Genomic DNA, 22,648 nt, shown 5'->3' with positions numbered 1-22,648 from the left:
AGGTGCGGCTGTGTTTGTGCCCGGGAAACTGTCTCAGCCGGGCTGACACACACAACGGGGGGAGGGGGGGCTGAAGCCCTTTGAACCCAATGGGCGTTGAACGCCTGATATATACGCATAAGCATACATGCTCAGATTAAAACATGTTAAGTAAACTACACTGCTGTGCAATGGAGGGTAGCTGGTCAAATTAATATGTGTCACAAGATCTACTAGTGTTTTTTTCTGCCTTGCCTCCTGGCACATGTTATGTTCTGCTCACCTTTGCCTTTCCCACTACTTTTCCCCCCTACATTTGGTAGTTTTGGTGATAATAAGTCACAAGTGAATGGTGGAGGGCAGGAAAGCTAGAGCTGGCCCCTCTAGAGATGCCACTGACTTGGAGAGACACACTGAAAGAGGTAGAAGGAGAGGATGTAGCCTAACGTCTAGAGCTGTGGGAACCAGGTTAGAGTCTTGGCGCTCAACATCCTGTGATTCTGGGCAAATCACTCAATCGAGACGTGCCTAACAAAATGAATGTGTCTGTAACGCAACTGGTGCTCATATAAAGCGTTCTGATACCTTGGGGTCGAATTCGCGCTATATAAAACTTCCCAAAAAATAAGTCTGGGGGAGGCAGATTGAAGAAGACCGCAAGAGGAAAAGTGAAACAAACTGAAAGAGGCAGAGTGAACGAGACGAAAGGAGGGAGCGAGGAAGAGGCTGCGAGAGGCAGAGTGAAACAGACTGGGATGTAGAGAGATATTACGACTAAAACGCGGAATTCGTGGAACTGTAGGGGAAGAGACACTTTATGCAAGAATGTGAAAGGTACAAGACCGAGTAATGTGGTGCGCGAAGAGCGATGACATAAAATAGACAAACGAGCCAGAACAAGATACAGGTTGCAAAAATATACACTTGTTAAACGACAGAAGGACGGATAATCACAGACGGGCGCAGAACGGAGAGAAAGGAAAGGCTTTACTTGGAAAGCAGGCCGCCTTCTCTCTTTGCACCGTAAACCCCCTTCCCTCCCCTATCAGGGTAGCCCTGTGAGTGCGTAGCGCCAGCATCCTCGCGCGTAACCTTGCCTCAGCTGCATCTCGAGCGCCCGACCTTTGCCGGATTAGTATGCAAAAAGCAGAGTGAATGAGGGCAGCGAAAGCATATTAACGAGGGGGAATATGGAGCTGGCAACACAGCCAAGCGAGAGGCTATTAAGAGATAATGAGCAATGTCTCACTTAAAAGATTCATCTGCATTGTTTGCACGGCCCCTGCCAAGCGCTCCCGATAGACCTAGCGCGGAAGAGACAAACCACAGGAGAAATCTGGGGCTCCTCCATCAGGAGAGCTCCTCGCGCTGCGGCTGATAAAGCGGCGCGCGCCAGATAACCTGTAATTGGACAGGCGCGCGAGGCCACCGTTCCACGCAGGCAGCGCCCAAAGAACTTTCGCTAACGACAAGGTGAACAAACTTCCCTCCAAAAAACATAGGGAATCTTGGAAACTTATGGACGAGAGATAGTGCCAGAGACGGCCTATGATAAGAGAGAGGCCCGGTCGGAGATAAATGTGTCTCTTTCGCTCCTGCATCAGGGACATCTTTAGAATTTTAGGGGCCCAGGGCCAAACATATTTAGCCCCCCCTTCCTTTGGAACAGCTGTGAATTTATGGATCCACGTTCCGCTCTTTCATGGCCTCTTTGGCCAGGTCATGGACAGTGCACACTCCTCCAAATTCTAAATGTGTTTTCATCTAATGTTCAGGGATAGTGACATTTGCTTTCAATATTGTAACAGCGGCAGCAGCTCACTAATATTACAGCAAATAACCGCTGTGACACCCTCCCATTTCTCATATACGAGGTCCTGTTTAAAAAAGAATTATTTATGGATGTTGCATGAAACTTTCTCTGCAAAATGTCTGCAAGGCACTCTCGCATCACCCACAAACCCTAATTGAGCCAATCTGTTTAAGAGCTATTCAAGGTCATCACTGCTGACTCTGCTGAGCAGAGCTGGCGCTATCAGTGGACCCCGTGAAATGTTGGGGCCCTGGGACAGAGACGTGTGGCCATGCTTTAAATCGTATCGAACATAATAAGGCAGCGGCAAGACCCTTTTGTGTTCACAGGTCTGCTCTGTGGCTGGATGACTACACATGAGCAGTGACTGGCTTCTAAACACCATCATCGCTGCTCCGCTCCCAACTCACCTGGATGAAGAGGCGCAACTAGAGCCAAATTTCTGCGGGGGTGGGGGTCTAAGAAAGAATTTCGGGGGAGAGCTAATTCTTCCAACAATATGCAGAGTGGAAATGCAGCGGCTCTAAGAAGGGGTGAAATTACAACAAAGCCTCATTAACAAGCAAATGGTCTTTTAAAGTCCTGCAAAGTACTCAGGTGCGGCTGGGTGTGTCTCGGAAGCTGTCTCAGCCCGGGCTGACACACACAACGGGGGCGAGGGGCTGAAGCCCTTTGAGCCCAATGGGCTTTGCGCGCCTGCTTTGAATCACCCACAACTTAGCTTCTTCATGCCTGTGCCAAGTTGTTGATGGAGGGAGGGGGCAGTGGCGGGTGGAACCTCAAATATTTGGTGAGGCAACCAAACATGCAATAACAGCAACTTTATTAGGCCCGAAGTCGCACCGAAGTTGCCTTTGGAATCCAGGCCCAAAACACAACTTCCCATACATCGAATGTCTTCAAATAACTTACAAACAAAACTACAGTATCTCAGCTCCGTTTGTGAGTGAGAAACACTGTATCTCACTCACAACCAGCCTGAAACACGCTCTAATTTCAGCCCCAAAACACGCTAAATTTAGTAGGCCCAAAAACACATAAAAAAGCATTTACGGACTTGGCCAAAAACAACCCTTCCCGTGGATCAATTTTCTTCAAATAAACCACACACTAATTTCACACCCCCAGCTATCAGGAACAGTAGCAATCTCAAATAATTAAAAAATAAAAATGTACTTACCTTACCCACTCCGCTGGCTCACCTCCTCCGGTCCTCTACTTCACTCCCTCGGCGTCCGCAGCATTTGAATCCTGCACACCAATCCAGACTCTGCTCACATCCTGCTGGCGATGTTAAGCAGCATGAGGGCAGCACTGTGATTGCCTGGAGTGGGCTGCCTTGACGCTCCCACAGGCACTGGGGGCCGGTGCCTGCTCTCCACCCAGCTGTCTAAGATTAACAGGGTGGAAGGGTTTAAAGTGCGCATGTCAGGCTTGCCGACGCAAGACCACCAGCCAGCCTGATATGCGCACTCTAAACTGGTGGAGTGAGCACTACTCTCCTGCTGCCAGTCAGAAGCAGTGGTTCCGCCCCCAAACACGGCTCAGGCTGGGGAAAGGGAAAAAGAAAATGGCAATAAATTAAATTTATTAAGAACATTGTTTCACCTTTGCGACGCTGGCAGCAAGGGGGCGATGCTCCTCCGAAAAATGGAGAGACCGCCACTTGGAGGGGGTTGTTGGTGCTTAGAGGCAGAGGTTGACAAGTAGATGGAAGGGGAAGGCAAGGAGTTGATGGGGTAAAAAAATGGGCCTGCAGTGATAGAAAATAATTAAGAGAAGTTTAACCTAAATCTGGGCTCTAGGAGAGAGGGACTCTGCCATTTGCAGGACTGTGCTGCAAACAACTCCGTGTGCCCCTATGAAGGTTGGCACCATGGGCGTTGGCCAGCTTGCCTATGCTAAAGGCAGGTGAAAGTTGCACCCAATGCCTTTTCACAGCACATGAAGTTTGCCATTTTGATTGTGCAACCGCCTGGCGAACTCATTTTCTGGTTTTGACTAAATGGATTAAGTTACAGGATTCCAAATGGGTTGCTTTCTGAACCACTACTTCTTTGAGGCGTACAATGTACTGGAAGAGATAAAGGTACGTGTGTTATTAAATGGCTCATTGACAAAGTACCAGCATTCCAATGTGTTAACTTTGGCCATTTGGGGTAAACTAAAATGGCATCCATCATGCAATGATGCATTGTAATAAGGGAAATATGCGCCTTCGGGTCTTATGAACCCTTTCTATCTTTGAAATATGGGTCCGTCAAATTCAATTCCCTCCAAAGGAGTAGTATGGGGCAGCGTGGGTGGGGTCCTATAACTTTGATGTGGAAGATTAGAATTAGTAGGCATTAGCAGTACCTGATTGGAGTGCTACATCTACATCCAGTTTCCTCGTCCAAGGCATTACTACTGAGGAATCACAGAGCCTCACTTCCGGATATCAGAACTCACCAGACAGAAATCACCTAAAGCAACTCTTCCTTCAGAACCAATTGATTTTAGTGTGAACACAAATAACTCAAGGACGCATCACACTGAGAAAACCAACAACAAAGTGTATTACTTCAGCATCCAATCCCTGTACTTGCTACTGTATTTGCCACTGCTGTAAAAAGGTATGGGAATCCCCTCTGGGATAGGAACATCAATCAGGCAGTAGGCGAGAGCAGTAGTAGAGTGAATCTTCTGTCTAATGAACATGGAGGTTGCCTAACAAACCAGCTCCGGTAAATTGAAGAAGACAAATATGATGGTCAGACTTCCCTTAAAATCAGGACTGAGAGATGAGTAGCCTTGCACATATCAAACAAATTCAGAGGCTTCCTTTCAGAAGAAGATTGAAAAAAAGCCTCACAAGACCACTGTTTCAGCCGTATGAATCTCGGAGACCACTTTAATTGAGAACCCAAGGTTAGGTCAAAGAACAATTCTGTCCTCCAGGATCCTCAAAAAGGAGCACAGAGCTTCATCATCCCAGGCTCACGAATCAGGTGAGCAGAAGAACCACAACCAAGAAGTCCACTTCATATGTCATAAACTTGAGCTTCATCAAGGACAAAATCTCAAAAGGTGAACCAGGAGGGTCCGGAGAACCAAAGGTATGTGCTCAGGAAGGGACAGAGTCCGAACCACATATAGAGACAGAGAGGGACTCTTAGGAAAGCTTACCACTAAGGCTTCCTCATCACCCGAACTGCACCAGGTATCCTGAAAAGCCTGACTAGCTGGCCCAAGGAGCTCTTAGAGTAGGGTTCGAAAAATCCAAACCAAACATATTCTAGAGGAATTAGAGGGCCAGTAGATACTGACACTACAATAGAAACAATGACAACCTGAATATCACTTCTGGAAAGCACCCCAGTGCCTGAAATTGGATGGGGTTGCTCAGTTGCTTACAGGGATCTCCAACATTTTCTGTAACAAGAGCTACTTATGTTTAATGAAAATCATCCCAAGCTCCTAACATTATTAGAGTTGTAAAAGTGACCACCTTATGCAAGATTACTAGCAGTGATCACTTCAGTGCATCAGACAGTGTCTCCAGCAGTAATGTAAGAAAGGTTTTATCACATTAACTTACCTCTACATGGGTAATATAAAACACACTGCTCTTCACACCAAGGTGTTGGTATTAATAATGAGTCTGCCCAGTGCCACATAATTTATCACTAAAATATATTTTGGAAACTGAGCCATTTTTCTTCAAACATCAGCTTATGCGTTCTGAAAATACACCTATTTTCATAATCAGTACACACACTCAATTTTATTAGGCATACATTAATTCAACCAAGCAAATGCTTCTAATGAGTACACTGGGCTGCACACAAGAGAGCTGCTTACCGGTAGCTAGAGAGCTATCAGAAGGCCCACTGGAATTATGGGGCAGGAGAAGGCCAAATTATGCGGCAGGGTTGAGTAAATTATGCAGCAAGAAAAAGCAAACTATGTGGCATAATGCAGCACATTTTGTAATAGTACTACTTCACTATTTCATACATTTTAAGCTTGATAACACTGTCTGGATTTTGGTTGCACCTCATTAAGACTCATTTCACCCAAATGTAGCAAAAAACAACAGAAAGGTGACTAGTCCAGATTTGCTAAAGGGCCTCCCACTGCGTGGCAACTTTTGAACCGTTTGAGGTAGAAACAAAATTATTTTTGATGTTAAAATCTGCATATTATGCAGCAGGTGATGAATTATGTGGCAAATGCGGCTAATCTACAATTATGCAAAAATTGCTGCTGGCACACAATCGCATAATTCCAGTGGCCCTGGCTATCAGTAGCCCACAAGCTACTCATTGGGGGAGCCTGACACTATTCTGTCATTTCACCTTCTTAAACTCTTTAGCCATCAACTAAGGGATCAAGGTCAAAGGAGGAAATGCATTCAGAAGGATGAAGGGTCAAACAGCTGAAAGGGAATCCCCTCTCCGTGCTCCGGGGCCTGGGAAGCAGGATCAAAAGCATTTACACGCCTTCTCCACTGACGGTTGTTGGGTGAGAGGAACAAATCCATGTACAAAATTCTGAAAAATGCATCCTTAGAAATAAAGAAGATCCTGTCCAGTTGATCTAATGCAACATTGTTTAAATCTCTAATTTGTAAAGCAGTCAAGGAGAGATGATGGTTTGTTGCCCTGGAGCACAGCTAAAGACACCTGGGTCGTATTACGCATAGTACTGATCCAGCGGCGTACCAACAACAGATACTCCACTACCATATACTCACCGGTGCCCATAAACACACACAATTGAGTAAACCGCTGGAATCAAAATTTATGATTTTCACAATTTAGCATTAGTTATTTCTTACTCTTAACTAACCCTTCACTGATCAAAAAGTTCTTTCCTCTGGTCAATGGACCATTAGTTGAACTAGTTGATGGTGATAATTAACATAATTCTAACTTTATATACTTTAAAGTAAATAACCACAGACTCGGGAAAGTTTTAAAACTTTATTTAAATTAAATGCATGTGAACCACTTCAAAAATACAGTACAGCCACCATCATTCATAGGAGAGAAAATTCAATTGATTAATCATCAAACACATACTACGGACTCATACAATGATCAATGCTCAGAAAAGGAGAGAACAGAGAGAAAAGGACATCTGCAAATACAGTGAAATTATAATTACCAAGAATGGCGTGAAGATCAACCCCCTGGCCAAAGGGCTGGTAAGGGTCCCTCAGGATAGGTCTGGAGACAAAGACTTCAGGACAGGATTCAGGACAGGATAGTTGACCTCTCTAAATACCGACGATTGCGCCGCACACCTCTCTGACACTCTCTTCCTCCTCGAGATTCTTCCGCGATCTTCTTATCTAACCCAATTAAATTAGGATAGAGGTTCTGCATTCGGCTTCTTCATCAGCATCTCACAGCATCTCTCCCAGCATCAGTATCTCCTGCTCCACAGACAGCATCCGAGCTCTGCTAATTAACTAACTAAAGCTACCTTAATTATTCCTTTCGTTCTTCATGTTCAACCCACTAAAGTTTCAATATCGTAAAAATATGAGATCTAATTGGTCAGGCAAGGGGGGGATGATCATCACACTATGCTTACATGTCATCTAATTCAGTTAAACCATTGTTCGCAAACCCATCTGCTTAATTTGTATTCAAAATTGTATTCCCATCCACTACATGTATCCATTTTGAAACATTAATGACACTATGATGAATAGAACATCTCATAGCTGAACTCTGCACCATCCGTTCCCATGCTTGTAGCACTCCAATTTGGCTTCCGTTCAACATCTTAGTCATGGCCTTCATGGCTTCACTCAGTGAGCATGCGCAGGCATCGCGTCACTTCATTCAGTCCGGTTATGCAAGAGAGGCCAAAATACGCACTTGTGATAAAGTCAAAAGACAGATGTTACTTTCACAAATAAAATGGTTTCACTGTCTACCACCCATCTCTACTCTATTCCCCTTTACTTATTAATACTTTCCCCCATTAGCATTAGTAAAATAGCTCATTTTTGTTTCAGCTAAGCAGATGCCATGCACACAAATCTTCAAGACTCCATTTTAGTACCTTCTGCTCATGCGCAAGAATTTCCCTCCAAGCAATAGCTCGTCATAGATGCAGTTGACGCATGCGCAATAAAGATTTCCTGTTTAAAGCGGATTTAGTCCTTCGTTCACGTTATTCATATTAATAAACACATAAGCAAGCTTCACTAACCCACGTATTTGTGTGGTGCGCATTCGTTTTACACGGAACACTTTTAGTAACTTGTTAGTAAGTTAAAGGAGTGGATCGCCTCCGAGCAAATCTCTTCTCTACGAGCCTTTGCTCCATCAATCCCCTCTCTGAAGGCATTTTGAGCCATCACAAAATTTCCCATCCCTTCTCAGATACCAACTTTCAGCATTTCTCATTCTCAGTCTCCTCCTTTTCTTTCTTAATTTCATCTTTGTTTTCTAAATCTTTCATCTTTTTGTATATCCTTCCTTTCATTTCCTCCATTTGTATCTCCTCATATTCCCTCTTTCTTTACTTTCCTTTCCTTTCCCATTCACTTCATATCTTCTTTCTCTTCCTTTGTTTCTGCAACATTTGCACCAAATCATTATTGCTAAAACTATTATTGTTATACCAACTATTGGAATAATTATTTGACCTAAAACACTTTTCCCTAACTCAGAAAACCAAGTCCCTATAGAAGAAAAACTCTTTGTTAGTCTCTCCTATACACTGTCAACCTCCAGTGGTTTCAATTTTTTATGAAGGTTTGTAATATTCTTAATATACCCTCTGTTAAACCTGGCACCAATGGTGTGGGTCTCCCTTCCATTTTTCGCTGTTGTCTCCTCTGTTTTTGCTGGTATTAGATGCTCTGGGCGCTGTGCCACTGCCATTCAGTGCCACAGCGGGGATGCTCCCTATGTAAATATGATATCTGAATTGGTATATCCATGATTGGCTTATTTGGTTTACTTGTTAGTCCCTAGTAGCGTGGCCTGTGTGTGCCCGGGGCTGGTAAACCAAATGTGGCTGGTGGGCCTGCAGCGCTGGTTTGCGCCACCCACAGAAGCAGCTTGTAAAGTGTGTCTCAGACCTGCCACTGCAGAGTCTGTGTGCAGTCCAGAACTGCCATCTTGGCTGTGAAGTGCACCCACCTCCCAGCCCCTGAACCTTCCCTTGGCATCATGTAAGTCACCCCTATGGTAGGGTGCATTGTATGTGTAAGATAGGACATGCCTTGGTGTGAGTAGCATGTCCTGGTAGTGAATTACACCCAATTCTGTTTTCCACTACTGTAAGGCTACCTGTTCTCCATAGGCCAGAATGGGCAGTTTGACTATTACATTCTATAGTCCTAACTGACCCAAGGAACATGGTGGAAAAACGAATTTAGTATGCCCGAGCTAAGAATATTAAAATACATCTTTTAGTGAAGTTTATTTTTATATTCTGTGTTTGAAAATACCACTTTTAGAAAGTAGGTATTTTCTTGCCTAAGCCTTCCAGTGTGCTCTGCTGTTATGTGTATTGACTGTCTGGTTTTGAGAGATCTGCATTGGAGTATGGGGAGGGGTAGCTCCTTGACCTGAATAGGGCTGTGCCTGGCAAGGTGAATGCTGGCTCCACCTCCTACTGTGCGTCTGATGGCAGACCCCCTCTTTCTGAAAGGAAGGATGCAGCCTGGTAAACAAAGTGCTCCAGGACTGGGCAGAACTGGTTCTGGCTGGGTTCAGTGACTTGTAACTTTTGAGAACAAAGACTTTTGGGGTATAAATATCTGTGCTGAAAACCCTACAATTTGCATTGCTCCTGGACATCAAGAGGAACCTCTGTCCGTGTAACTGAAGCAATCTGCAGGAGGTGACTGTCCTTGTGCTTGTGTGCTGTTTCTTGGATTGGCCTGCAGTAGTTACCATTGGACTTGGAAGAAGAGGGAAAAGGACTTTGAAGGAACTTTTTTTGAATCTTGCCAAAGCAATCACCCAAGGGCTAGAAGAGAGCTAGCCTCCTGTTGAAGTCTCAGGCACACCAGACTTCACCACCAGCCTCCTGTTTCCTCCCAGCGAGGTTTTCTATCTGCAGGTGAGGCTCCTGTGAGTTCCAGGGCCTCTAGTTCTACTACAGAGAAGAGAGTGCTGAAATCGTTGCTAACGCCCGTTTGCGAGCCGCCGCAGCTGAAAGCGCCCGGAAAATCATCGCCTCGCACGTTTGCGTGCTGCCAAGTGCTCGCTAAACCCAAAGATTATCGCATCGCAGGTTTGCGGGCCTCCAAGCGCTCGCTAACCAGAGATCATCGCATCGAGATCATCAGTTCACGACATCGCAGCGTGGACAACGGGCGTCCGCCATTTTCATCGCATTGCATCTGGATCGTCGCTCCCTCACGGAGCGCCATTTCTTCGCATCGCAACCTGATCGCACACGCAACAAGATCGTCGCATCGTCTCCTCCCTCGCGGCAAGGAGTCATCGCATCAACGGCCTAGCGTGTAGAAGTTTGTCACATCGTCTCCGCACTCATCAGCAGATCGGCGCATCATCCTCCCTCGCGGCAAGGATTCAACGCATCGCCGGCCTCGCGTGCAGAAAATCATCGCTACAGCTTCTTTGCAACATTTTGTTTGTTTTGCTGCGAAATCCAGGTACTTTGTAAGTAAAAGGGTCGCAGAGACCACTGCTTTGACTAAACTCCTCTTTGCACACTTTGAACTATTTTTGCAGCTTTTCAAGAGTAATCCTATTTTTCAATATTGAGGCTTTTTACCGTTATTGGTCTTGTGTCAAATCTATATATAAAGATACTTATTTTTTATAACTACTTGTGTGGTGTCCCTTTGTAGTGTTCCTCACTGTGTTACTGTGTATGGTCATAAATGCTTCACACACTGCTTCTGAGATAAGCCTAGCTGCTCGTGTTACGTTACCACAGGGTTAAGCAGGGGTTATCAAAGGGTGTAGCCCTCTTACTCTGACTTAGGAAGAAGTGTCCCTTCTTGGACAGTGGCCAGCCATTGCCAACTAGAGACCCCCATTTCTAACACCCTCTAATTTCCTTACTTTTGTCAGGAATGTAAGTGCAACAATGTTGAACTTTCAGCATTCCACAGAATGCGCCCTCTTTTGCTAATAAAATATCAAGCGCAAATCGATTTTGTTAAACCATAGACCTAATTGCAACCATTTCCGTATTTATCATTAAAAAACCGCAGTAGTATCAGTCATGGGACGATCAACTACTGTTGACAATTTACAAAATCTATGTGAATTCAGAATGACTCCCACTGAAGGTATCAATGCACCAAATATATCACCTACTATTTCTGAAAAACTAGCTCTCTTTCTCCGTGTTAGTCCATTAGTGTTTTCTAGGGGTGGGCGGAATTTGCGAAATTAACTTTCGCAAATTATCGCGAAAATGTTTAAAATTATCGCAAACAAGCGGAAATATCGCGAAGATGCAGAAGTTTTTTCCGGCATGTTCGCGAGATTTTCTGCATGGTTGCGGGTCGCCAACTTACCCATGTGGTTGCTTGCGGGCGCGGCCATCTTGTTTTAAGTTGTCTCGCGGTGCATGATCGCGAGAAGAAAGAGGTGATCGCGCGACGCATGACGTCACTGCGGGCGCGAACTGTCGCGAGACAGCGCAAATGGCTAAAAACAATACACCATCTCATGGAGAACGCGACCGGATCAAGAAAACTTGTCGGCGAACGCAGGGATTCAGGTAAGGCGATCGCGCGCGCGCAAGAATGTATTATTTTACAGCGCGAGCAAGAAACAAATTATCGCCAAACTGTGGAAACCGGAATTTTTGACATTTTCGCGCTCTCCGCGGATCACGAAAATGTCAAATTATCGCAATTTCCGCGAACGGAACGAAATTTTCGCCCAGGCCTAGTGTTTTCCTTGTTTCCAGTGATTCTTTTTACATGATACATTTTCGGAAAAATTATCCCAAAGTAGCAGCTTCCGTACCACCGTGCAGGCAACTTATAGTAAGCAGTATTCCCACACACGTAGTAAATCCCAGGAAAGACTGGATCAGTTCCCCCTTTTAGTGCCCAACCTCCCAAAATTAGGAAGTTATGTTCGCATTCACTCGAACCAATAAATACGTTATTATAATCTACCTTTAACATATGGAGGCAGGTTTTCCCTTTCTTCGCAAAGTCCAGAGACATCGCAGCATGATCCTTGCCAGTTGTATAAATTCCCTCTTTCTCAGCCCATGGTGGTACATGGGTTTTCTGTTCACCAGCTTTCTTTTGGAAATCCTGTCTCCTTCCCTTTACTAAATTCAAAAACAGTTTATCTTCTTCATGTAATATACATGTTAAAATATTCTTGTGTGCTTTGACTATATCTATTGATTTCATTGTTAGGAAAATATTCACCCCTAAACTGTGCATCTTGGCTACTAAGTACTGGATTCATATTCTTTCAAATAGGAAGCTCTGAAAATACTACATCTAAGTTTGAATAATAATACTGAAGTTTTCCTGTTGTATAAAACAGACTTGCTACAATACTACACGACATACCATATGTTAACGGTAAATGGTGATATGTGACTCCCTATGACACTGACGCTGGTAATTTCATACAGACATAACAATCACTAATCTCCATTGTATCTACTTATTGAAATAACAATTTTGTAAAAACATTTAAAGACATGTCATTATCTAATACTGTGTGATGAAAATCTGCCTCATCTGCTGCTCCTAATTCTAATCTATCTCCTTTCATTGTAGCTGTATTTTCATTAGTAACTGCATCATTCTTTTTATTTGTTATCATCAATAAAGGTACTGCTACTGTTAGAAATAACCATACTGAAATCACTAATAAAACACTACATATGCAAGCTCTACAACATCTTCGTGTTAAACTTCGTTTCGGTTGCTCAGTGACTTCGTTTTTCGCCATTTTAGTCTGAGAAGCTATTTTCTCCTCTTTCTTTCTTCACTTGGTAATTCAAGCTCTTGTTTTTAAGGTGGTCTCAATTTTTTTTATCAATCTGTGCAGCATCTACTTCTTCTGATTCCTCACTTAAATCTAAATTCTCAATCTCTTCTAATATTACACAGGTCCACTCAGGGGCCTTGTATTTATTGTTTAAAATTCTCAGTCTTGGGCTTCTTTGTGTGTTTCTCACAGTTGACTTGACCTGCTCTGGTCTTTCGTTTGTTTTTCTCAAATAGTATCTCAGTCTTTTCACTCAACGGCCAGTTGTCACCCTTTCTGACCCTTTTAACTTGAACTGCACTTTCACCCTCTATGTCTTTCTCTAGAGCTCTTTTATTTTCGGTATGTCTAGGCACAATCTGTTCTTGTTCTTCTGAAACACTCTCTACCTGTTCCTGTTCAGGTCTTATATTTGTTATTTTGTCCGCCTGAACATGTTCTTCTTCCTCTATCTGATCCTGTTCAGGTCTTTTTTCAAGTTGATCTTCTTCTTCTGCCCGAACTTGTTCTTCTTCTCCTAACTGATCCTGTTCAGGTCTTACTACAATTTGCTCTTCTGCTGCCTGAACAGGTTCTTCTTTTCCTGTCTCTCTGCTCAGGTCTTTGAGTAGTTCTGTTCCCCTTTGCCTGAGTATTTTCTTCTTTCCCTGCCTGATCCTGCTCAGGGTCTCGAGTAGCTTTGTTCACTTCTTCCAGAGTGTGTTCTTCTACACCAATCTGATCCTCACTACTTTCCTGTTTCTCTAATCTGGTTCTTCTTGTTGTTTGAATAACAACTTCAGGAATGTCAATCACTGGAATCCAACCCTCCTGACTTCTGCTCAGTTGTTCCTCGTCTATTACTTCAGAATTTATTACTCTAGATTCTTCGACTTCACAACCTTCAGCTGTTTCAACTGGTTCTCTCAGTTGCTGTTCTTCTTCAGTAGGGCCTGGAACCCTTTTGGTATGGCTAGCATGAATCCAATTGGGTACACCTGCACACTTCACTGCTGTGATAGGGGCCTTTATGACTGTAGGAGAGTAGGATCTGCTTCACAGGGTTATCCCCACTTTTTGCTGGTGTTTCAATGTTTTTCGACTTTAGTCTGGCTGGGACCCTGCTAATCAGGGCCCTAGCCTAGCTGCTTCCGCTCTAAATTGATTGCATGTACTTTAGGTACACTCCAGATTGGATTCTGGGGTACCCTTGTGAGTCCATAATATATGGTATACTATGTACCCAGGGCATAGGTACCCCAGAGGCCTACCAGGGGCTGAAGCATGTATTGTGCCACCCCTGGAAAGCCCTTCAAATGACACCACAGGTCTGCAACTGCAGCCTGGGTAAGGTGGTGCATTCACCCCTTACAGAGGTATAGGTTCACTATACCTCACCAATCACTGCACATAGTAACCTATCAGTCACCTCCAAGGCAGGCTTTATCAATCCTGAAGGCAGCGTGCTTGGTTATATGTGAGAGGGTGCCCAGGCATGAGCTGAGCCCCTCTGCAGCCTTCGGAATCTCTTCTCCGGGGTTGCCAGTGGTGCAACCTGACCATATACTCTTAAGTGCATTATATCTAAAACGGTTAATGCTAACTTTGGACTGGCTGCATGGAAACATGTCGAGTTTGGTGTCAAACACCTTGGAATCATACCCCCACATCAATTCCTGAAGTGAGAATATGATTCCACCCTTCTAGAGGGAGAGACATGGCAGTACTGGTATACCCGGTAGAAACTTAACAGAGCCCTGGCATCACAAAATGGATGCTGCAGCCACAGACACGGGTCTGGCCTCCTGCTGCTGACCTAAACTCCGGCAGGGGAGGCCTGGACAATAGGTTTCCTGTCACAGGGAGGTGTAACCACTTCCCAGACAGGCTTATGTGTATTGGGGCTGGGTGGGAGCACTCTCTGAGTGATTTGAAGTCCTGCACTGGGGGCATATTTGGTGTCCCTATGCATAGTCCAGCTCAAACTGGTTCAGGGGCTTCCAGCCCCTGCTCTGGCGCGAAACTGGACAAAGGAAATGAGTGTAGCCACCCCTCTTTCCAAACCCTCCCATAGGTGGGTCCCTAGAGTTATTCCAACCCCTTCCTTATGTATAAGTAAGGAACCTCTTTAACCAGAACTTTAGGTATCCCTGGACGAAACTCTAAAGCTGAATCCTGGAACTTCGATGCTGTACTAAATACTAGAGGACTGACAGGCACCAATGAAGTAATTTGCCAGTCTGCATCTCCGAAGCTCCCGCCGGACTCTGAAGTATTTGAAACCCAGGAAGAGGATTTCCAGACATCTCAGAGGCTGACCCGAGTCCCCAGCAAAGCTGAGACCAGCAGTCCTCGTGAGTAGCGTGGAACCGGAACTCCTGGTCACTGTGCACTTTTGCAAGTGCATTGACTTTTTGACGTCTCTTGAAGTTGTGCTTGGGGTTCCTTGTAGCCCCCATCTCGAGCAGAGAATCCTCTGAAGATTGTTGACCTAGTCATCCCGAGTGACCCGTGGGCCGCCATTTTGTGTTTCCTCTCGAGGCTCCTTCGCAATCCCTGGTCCGTCAACTGGTGGGTCCCTGTGAAGGCAAATTTGATTTTACTTGGGCTTCTCTGGTTGCTCCAGCCGTGCCCTAACTCCCTACCAAGTGGTGAGTCCCTCAGACCTTGCTGGTCTGCACCGAAGCATCTTTCTCCTTTCTGCGTGGTTTGCTGTTGCCAAGGCTTGTTGTGTCCAATCCGGGCACCGACACTGCAGCACTTGACATCCTTTGTGGGACAGCTCGAATCCAGCTTCTGGTCATCCTTGACAGCTCCTGGTCCTCGTGGCTGAGGAGTCAAGCTTCACCTCCTTCACCTGAACTCACCCGACATCCGTGGGCATCCGCCTATCATCCTCCTGGTCACTGGCATGTGACTCAGACTCTGTCCCCTCTGCATTCAGGTTCTTCTCGACTTTGATACAGGCTTGGATCTCTTCAGACACTTCGCATCTTTCCGGCAACAGCACTTCTTTGCCAGCTCCCATTGAAATCGACGACGCGACCCGACACCATTTGACACCTATGCACCCGGCTTCCCTGAGTGAGGTAACTCGAGTACTCCAGTGCTCCCGTGGGTGTTGACCCTGGAACTTCCTAAGTCCCAAAGGGTTTGGTCCTGACTCATTTCTAAGTGTCCCTAATCTTTAAACATCTAACCGCGACTTTTCCCTTAGCAGCTAACGGGAGCTCGCGGCTGTGTTCTCACACTGCACACAGCCCCCGTGGGTCCCCTGTGTCACTACCTTGGCTGGTTCCTTGGGGGTCCCAGCGACTCTACAGGCTCTAGGCCTTGTGTCTAGTTAAGTCGTGGTTCTTATACCACTATTATACCACTATTTTACTATACGGTTTGGCTCGCCCCTAGGGCCAGATGTGTATGTGTGCCTATTACTGTTATATGTGAAGTGTAACTTTTTTTAAAATAAATTTATTTATTGCGGTTTTGAGATTCACAACACACAGTTAAACAGTTCCAATTTACACTCAGTTCTGCACAAGGATCCTCCCAGTCCCTATCCAGCAACTGTGAATCCATTCATGGCGATCTTCGAGGTGTGTACCGAACCGGCAAGCTGCTTAAACATTAGCAATAACCAACGTTCAAACTTTCAACTAAACAGTGTGAAGTGTAACTTATGTGTTTTGACCTCCAGCCTCATAAAGAGACTAGGAGGGTGTGTTTAGAAATAAATACATATATTTTATATATATACCTGGTGTGGTTGTCTTTCATTTAGACATTCAAGAGATTATAGACTGGTAAAACAAGCTACTTTACATTCCTTCAAGACTTAGCCTGAAGGCTGCTCTCCATAGCTACCACTAGGATAGCTTTCAATAAATGTTGTCTTTAACCTATCAACAATAAGGGGTTGTTTGGACTGGTACAGGGTGCCCACTATAACTAGTGGCCAGCATATACCAGGCCAACTTCTCACAATGACTTGATGTGGTTTATCCCACCTGGGTGCTAGGCACGACTTTCTGGCATTTTTCTTCACTACCACCCAGTCTCCTGGATTCAAATCATGCGCCTGCGTTGGCTGCCTGGCAACTGCGTCTTCTCCAACCTGGTGAGAGACAGAACGCACTAGGTCAGCCAATCCTTTGCAATAGTCCAATACCAGATCATCAGTTATATTCATTAATTTATGTCCAGGAATAAATGCTTGTATCATTGCCCTTCCCATGAGAATTTCATGTGGACTCAATTCTGTTTTTCTGTCAGGAATACTTCGGAGTCCCATCAACAGAAGAGGCAATGCATCTGGCCATTTCAGTGATGTTGATGCACACACTTTTCCTAACCTTGACTTGATTGTGCCATTTAGTTGCTCAACCACTTCAGAAGCCTCTGGGCTGTATGCACAGTGCAGTTTTTGTTCAATATTGAATGCTTCACAGGTTAATCAAATTATTTCATTATTAAAACAAGGCCCTCTATCTGATTCCAAAGTGACTGGGAAACCGAAACGAGGAATCAACTCTCTTAACAGTAATTTAGCAACTGTTAAACTGCCATTTCTCCTAGTGGGATATGCCTCCACCCATTGTGAAAACAAACACACTATGACAAGGACGTACTTCATTCCGTTGCTTGGAGGCAACTCTATGAAGTCAAGCTGCAGTCTCGTGAATGGTCCTTCTGCCTTTCCAATTCTTCCCCAACTGACCACTGTCTTCCTGCCTGGGTTTAACTGCTGACAGATCAAGCATCTTTGGCAAAGACTCTCTGCGACTACCCTGAACCTTGGATTGTACCAATTCAGTCTGAAAAGTCTAATCATTGCGTCCCTACCAACATACGTGTCCCCATGATACATTCTTGCCATTTGAGAAAGTAAGCAGTCTGGCATGACTGGTCTGCCATCGGTATACACCCATACATCATCTTCTGTCCTTCTTTCACAACCTGACTTTATCCAGATTTTTTTCTCATTTGCCTCAACTTCATCCTGCAACTGTCTAACCTCATCCCACGTTTCTAGAGCTGAGAAAAACATAAGTTGGCAGCTGATTTCACTTGTTTCAATTTTTCTGTTAAGTGCCATGTTATTTCTTGCACAATATTGAGCAATTTGGGCAGCATATCTGTTACCTGCCGCCACATAGTCATTTCCTGACTGGTGAGCAGCACACTTGACCACTGCTATTTCTTTTGGCAATTGTATTGCTTCCAACAATTCTTTTACATTATTGCCGTTTCTTATAGGAGATCATGAAGAAGTCAGAAATCCCCTCTGCATCCAGAGCTGGCCAAAGTCATGTACAACCCCGAAACCATATTGACTATATGTAACTATGGTTATTCTCCAATTTTTGCCAATTTTGCATGCCTTTGTTAAGGCCATCAATTTGGCTACTTGTGCAGACTTGACTCCATGTAAACAGGATGCTTCAATGACCTCTGATATTCTACATACAGCGTAAGCTGCACTGAGTCCTCCTCCCTCTGTTCTCAAGCATGACCCATCTACAAATAGCTCATGATCTGGCTCTTTCAGGGGCACTTCCTTTATATCGGGACAGGGCTTGGGACACATTTCAGTTACATCCAGACAATCATGATCCACTTCATCTTTCACTTCTTCACAGCATGGGTCTGGCAATAATGTGGTAGGATTCATTATTGTACATCTTATTACTGTCACATTTTCTGCTCCCAGAATCACTCTTTCATACTTAGTGATCCGAATAGGGGTAAGGGGCTGTGTTTGAGTTCTTGTTAAAAGAATCTCAACTGAATGTGGGACGTAAACTTTGACTGGGTGTCCCATCACAATCGATTCAATTTGCTCCAGACTCATACAAGTAGCAGCTACTGCTTTTCAGCAGCCAGGTAAAGCTGAAGCCACAGGATCCAGAGTAGCAGAGAAATATGCTACTGGGCGTCGGCTTAATCCGTGCCTTTAAGTTAAAACTGAAAGTGCACAACTTTCTCTCTCACAACAAAACAGTGCAAATTATTTCGTATAATCAGGCATGCCTAAGGCAGGGGCCTCACACAGACAATTTCGTAATTTCACAAACGCTTCCACGCACTCATCATTCCAGACAATCGGATCTTTTGCTCTTTTCCGAGTTAACTGAATCAATGGTTTTGCCAGCAGGGAAAGCCCAACTATCCACTGCCTAAGTATCCTACTACTCCGGGAAACATTCTTATCTCCTTTTGTGCCTGAGGTAGTTGCATCTGCTTGATTATCTTTATCCTCTCTGGGGTCACTTTTCTAACTCCTCTTTCTATTTTATGGCCTAAATATTTAACTTCTTGCTGGCAAAACTGTAATTTCTCTGGCGACACCTTGTGTCCTCCTTCGGCCAAATGGTTCAGTAATGCAATTGTGTCAGTAACACAATCTCCTCGTGATTTTGATGCCACCAGTAAGTCATCAATGTACTGAACCAGGACTGAATTTCTGGGCATGACCAATGTTTCCAGACACTTTTTCAAGATCTGATTAAAAATTGAGGGACTCTCTGTATACCCTTGAGGAACTCGGCACCATGCCAAGACACGATCTTCGAACCTAAAAGCAAATAAATATTGGCTGTCTGGGTGCAAAGGAATAGAGAAAAAGGCATGGCATAAATCAATTACTATAAACCAGCCTGCATTCCAAGGTATCTGATAAAGGATCACTGTTGGATTTGGCACTACTGGACAACAAGGCACTACAATTTTGATAATCTTTCTTAAATCCTGTACTATCCTGTATTTTCCGCTAGGCTTTTTAAGTCCCATTATTGGCGAATTACAAGTACTACCCATTATCTTTTCAAATTCCTTATTTAATCATTCGGTCAATTTCTGGAGCAATTCCCGCTTTCACTTCTGGACTCAATTTGTACTGTCGGGTCTTTGGATAAACTGCACCTTCTTTCACCGTCACTTTCACTGGATCTACATTTGACATCAGCCCTATATCTTTTCCTGTAAAATCCCACACTTCTGGATTTACTGTGGTTCTTAACTCTTCTGGCAAATCATTTTCAGTCATCAATGAAAACATCTCATCTACTTCAGTACCTTGCTTAGCAAGCATCATTTTGTATACAATGGCTTCATCAGGGGTTTGGAAAGCAACACCATCTGGTGTACAGTAGATTGTGCAGTTCATCTTGCACAATAGATCTCTTCCCAACAGATTTACTAGACTGGAATCGCAAACTACACACTGATGCATGTCTTTAAAATTTCCAATATGCACCTTCATCGGTTTTGTGATTGGTGTTCTAATCTGTTGATTCGACACTCCTACAACTTGGATAGATTCTCCCGAGAGGGGTAGGTTTGGTATGTCTGCTGTTCTCACAGTAGACCTGGTAGCACCAGTATCCAATAGAAAAGTGATGTCACTACCTTCCACTTTCCCATCAATAAATGGACATGACTGATCTACCGGCAAGGATGCGCCAAGCACGCACTCCTCTTCCTCCCCCCTCAGGCACCGTCATTGCACATAATCCATCTCATCATTATCATTCTGCAAAAAATATTGTGTAACCACAGAATGTTTCTTCCCACTTACTCCGTTGGAATCCAGCGTCCGGACTTTATTTTTGAGGGTTCACAATGTTTGACATAGGAGCTGCTGGCACCTGATACTGTGGTGTAACTACTTGCTGCAGCTGAATCATAATCACCTCATTCTGCATCTGTGGATTTTTAAATTTGGATTTGGCTTATTATTATTCTGAATATTCTTTCACTCGTTCTTCCAATGTCCAAGCTTTCCAAACGCATGACAAGGAAACTTCTTCTTCGCTTCCTCTCCGTTCATTCGTCCTCTTACTTTACCACCATTCGCCGCTTGATCATTCTGATTTTGCTCTTTCACCTGATTATCAGTCTGGGCATTTAATTTATTTTCCTGCTGTTCTGCCAATTTCACTTGTGCCCACATCATTTTCTCTTTTAGCTTTCTACGCCTTGCCTCAATATCATCCTGCAATACTTGGCATATTTTAAAATCTCATCAATCGTCTTGTTCTGCCAGCACAACATGTGCTGTTGAATCATCTGACTAATCTCCGGTTTCAGACCATACACAAACCGATACACAAAATGTCCCATATCCTTATCACCAATGTTCTCAAAACCACTACACTGCTCAAACACTTGCAGCAACCACTCTTAATATGCATGGACAGACTCATTTGGCTCTTGTGTTGTTCTATCTATCTTTACCCAATCTGTTTCTTTAGGAGGAATTTTCTCTTTCAGAAAAGTAATTACTTGGTGATATTTCTTCATCACCTCCTCTGATGGTGCTCCTGTTTTGGAATCTCTCGGATATTCCTCATTTGGCCAATCAACTGTAATCTTACACTCCGTCCATAAGTCAGGGGGTACCACAATATCAAACAAACCATCTAGATCCTTCAACAAAACCTTTGAAACTTTCACAAATCTTTCAACCTGTTTATGCCATTCACCGGGTTTTTCTCTCAACCTAGGGAAATCGTTTGTAAATGACAAAATATCCTGTCTGCTCCATGAACATATCCACCACGAGGAACCTCTCTCATGGGACACAATCTCTCTGCTTTTTCTGATTCTGAAGTAAGAATGCAGATGATGCTTCCTTTGCTTGTGCTTCCTCCTTTTTTCTTGTCCACCTAGTTCTCCATTTGTCAATGTCTCCCCACTTCTGCAAAATGTTTATTAACTCTTTTATCTGTAGTTTTTTACCAGACACATTCATAATCTCCAAATCCTTGTCAGTAAACTCCACTCGATATGGTTTCTGTAATAATTTTGATCTCCTTATATCTATTCCAATCTCTGAAGCAACCTCCGTCAATCTCTCATGAAACAATTTCACATTTCTGGTTAAACTTCTACATATAAAAAAAACACAACTCTTGATCATTGTAAAGGTTCAACCTTTCTATTCCCATATTTCCAGCTATCATCTCTTCTAACTCCACTTTCAATCTGTAAATATCTGAGATCTTTGGTGTTGAGCTTCGTTTTTCTATTCCCTGTGCCCATCTTTCTAAATCTTCTGAAGTAACCGCTGTCAAGCCTCTAGTTCCTAACGATACCATAGACCCTTTTTCTTTCGAACTTCCAGGTGTAACTCTTTTCGGAGTTTCAGTTAAAGGTTCCCTTATTGGAAGGTCCATTAATGAAATTACTGAATCGCTCTGACTAGCCTGCTCATCTGATATTACTACCACTTTTCTGGGATTACTCAAAGGAGTTGTTACAGTTTGGGATTTCGGGCAACTCATTTTATCTCCATATAGTGGAATAACAGGACCTATAGTCACTGGTACTGTCAAAACTTCAGTATTTAAATTCAATTGACTTCCTCCATAGTTCTATTCAAGGCTTCCCTCTCACTATCTTGAAGCACCCTATTAACTGATGTATCATGTAAAAGTTGAGGAATTAAGGGTGTTCCCATTACTGGTGCACTTAGGGTGACTCTACTGGGTCCTTCTTGATACGGTAGAGGATTTTTTGTTATAATTTCCTCCAACAATTCGTCATCTGATTCACCATATCCTGTCACATTCATGTGTTCTGTTTTCTCCTTACACTTGCTTCCTGACTGTTCCTCAGCCATTAACACTGCGTATAAACCTTCTGATACCATCGCTCTTCTCCATTGCTTCATCTGCCCTTCGCGTGACTCGTGCAAATGTCTGGGGAAAAATCCTTTAGATCTCTTACCACCTCTACATTTTTCTCGTTCAAATGACTCAGTCTCCCATTCTTGCAAAGCCACATACTGAGTTAAGCTAGATCTTGGTTCCAAATCATTCATTCTCATTCTTAAATTCTGCAGAATTCTCCCATTAAACGTACCATGTTCTGGAAAAGCTAGAACCATCACCTTTTCTATATTCCATCCAATTCT

Source organism: Triturus cristatus, chromosome 4_1 (assembly GCF_964204655.1).
Source record: "Triturus cristatus chromosome 4_1, aTriCri1.1, whole genome shotgun sequence".
NCBI lineage: Eukaryota > Metazoa > Chordata > Amphibia > Caudata > Salamandridae > Triturus > Triturus cristatus.
The sequence above is the reverse complement of the archived record's forward strand: the minus strand, read 5'-3'. Positions refer to the sequence as shown.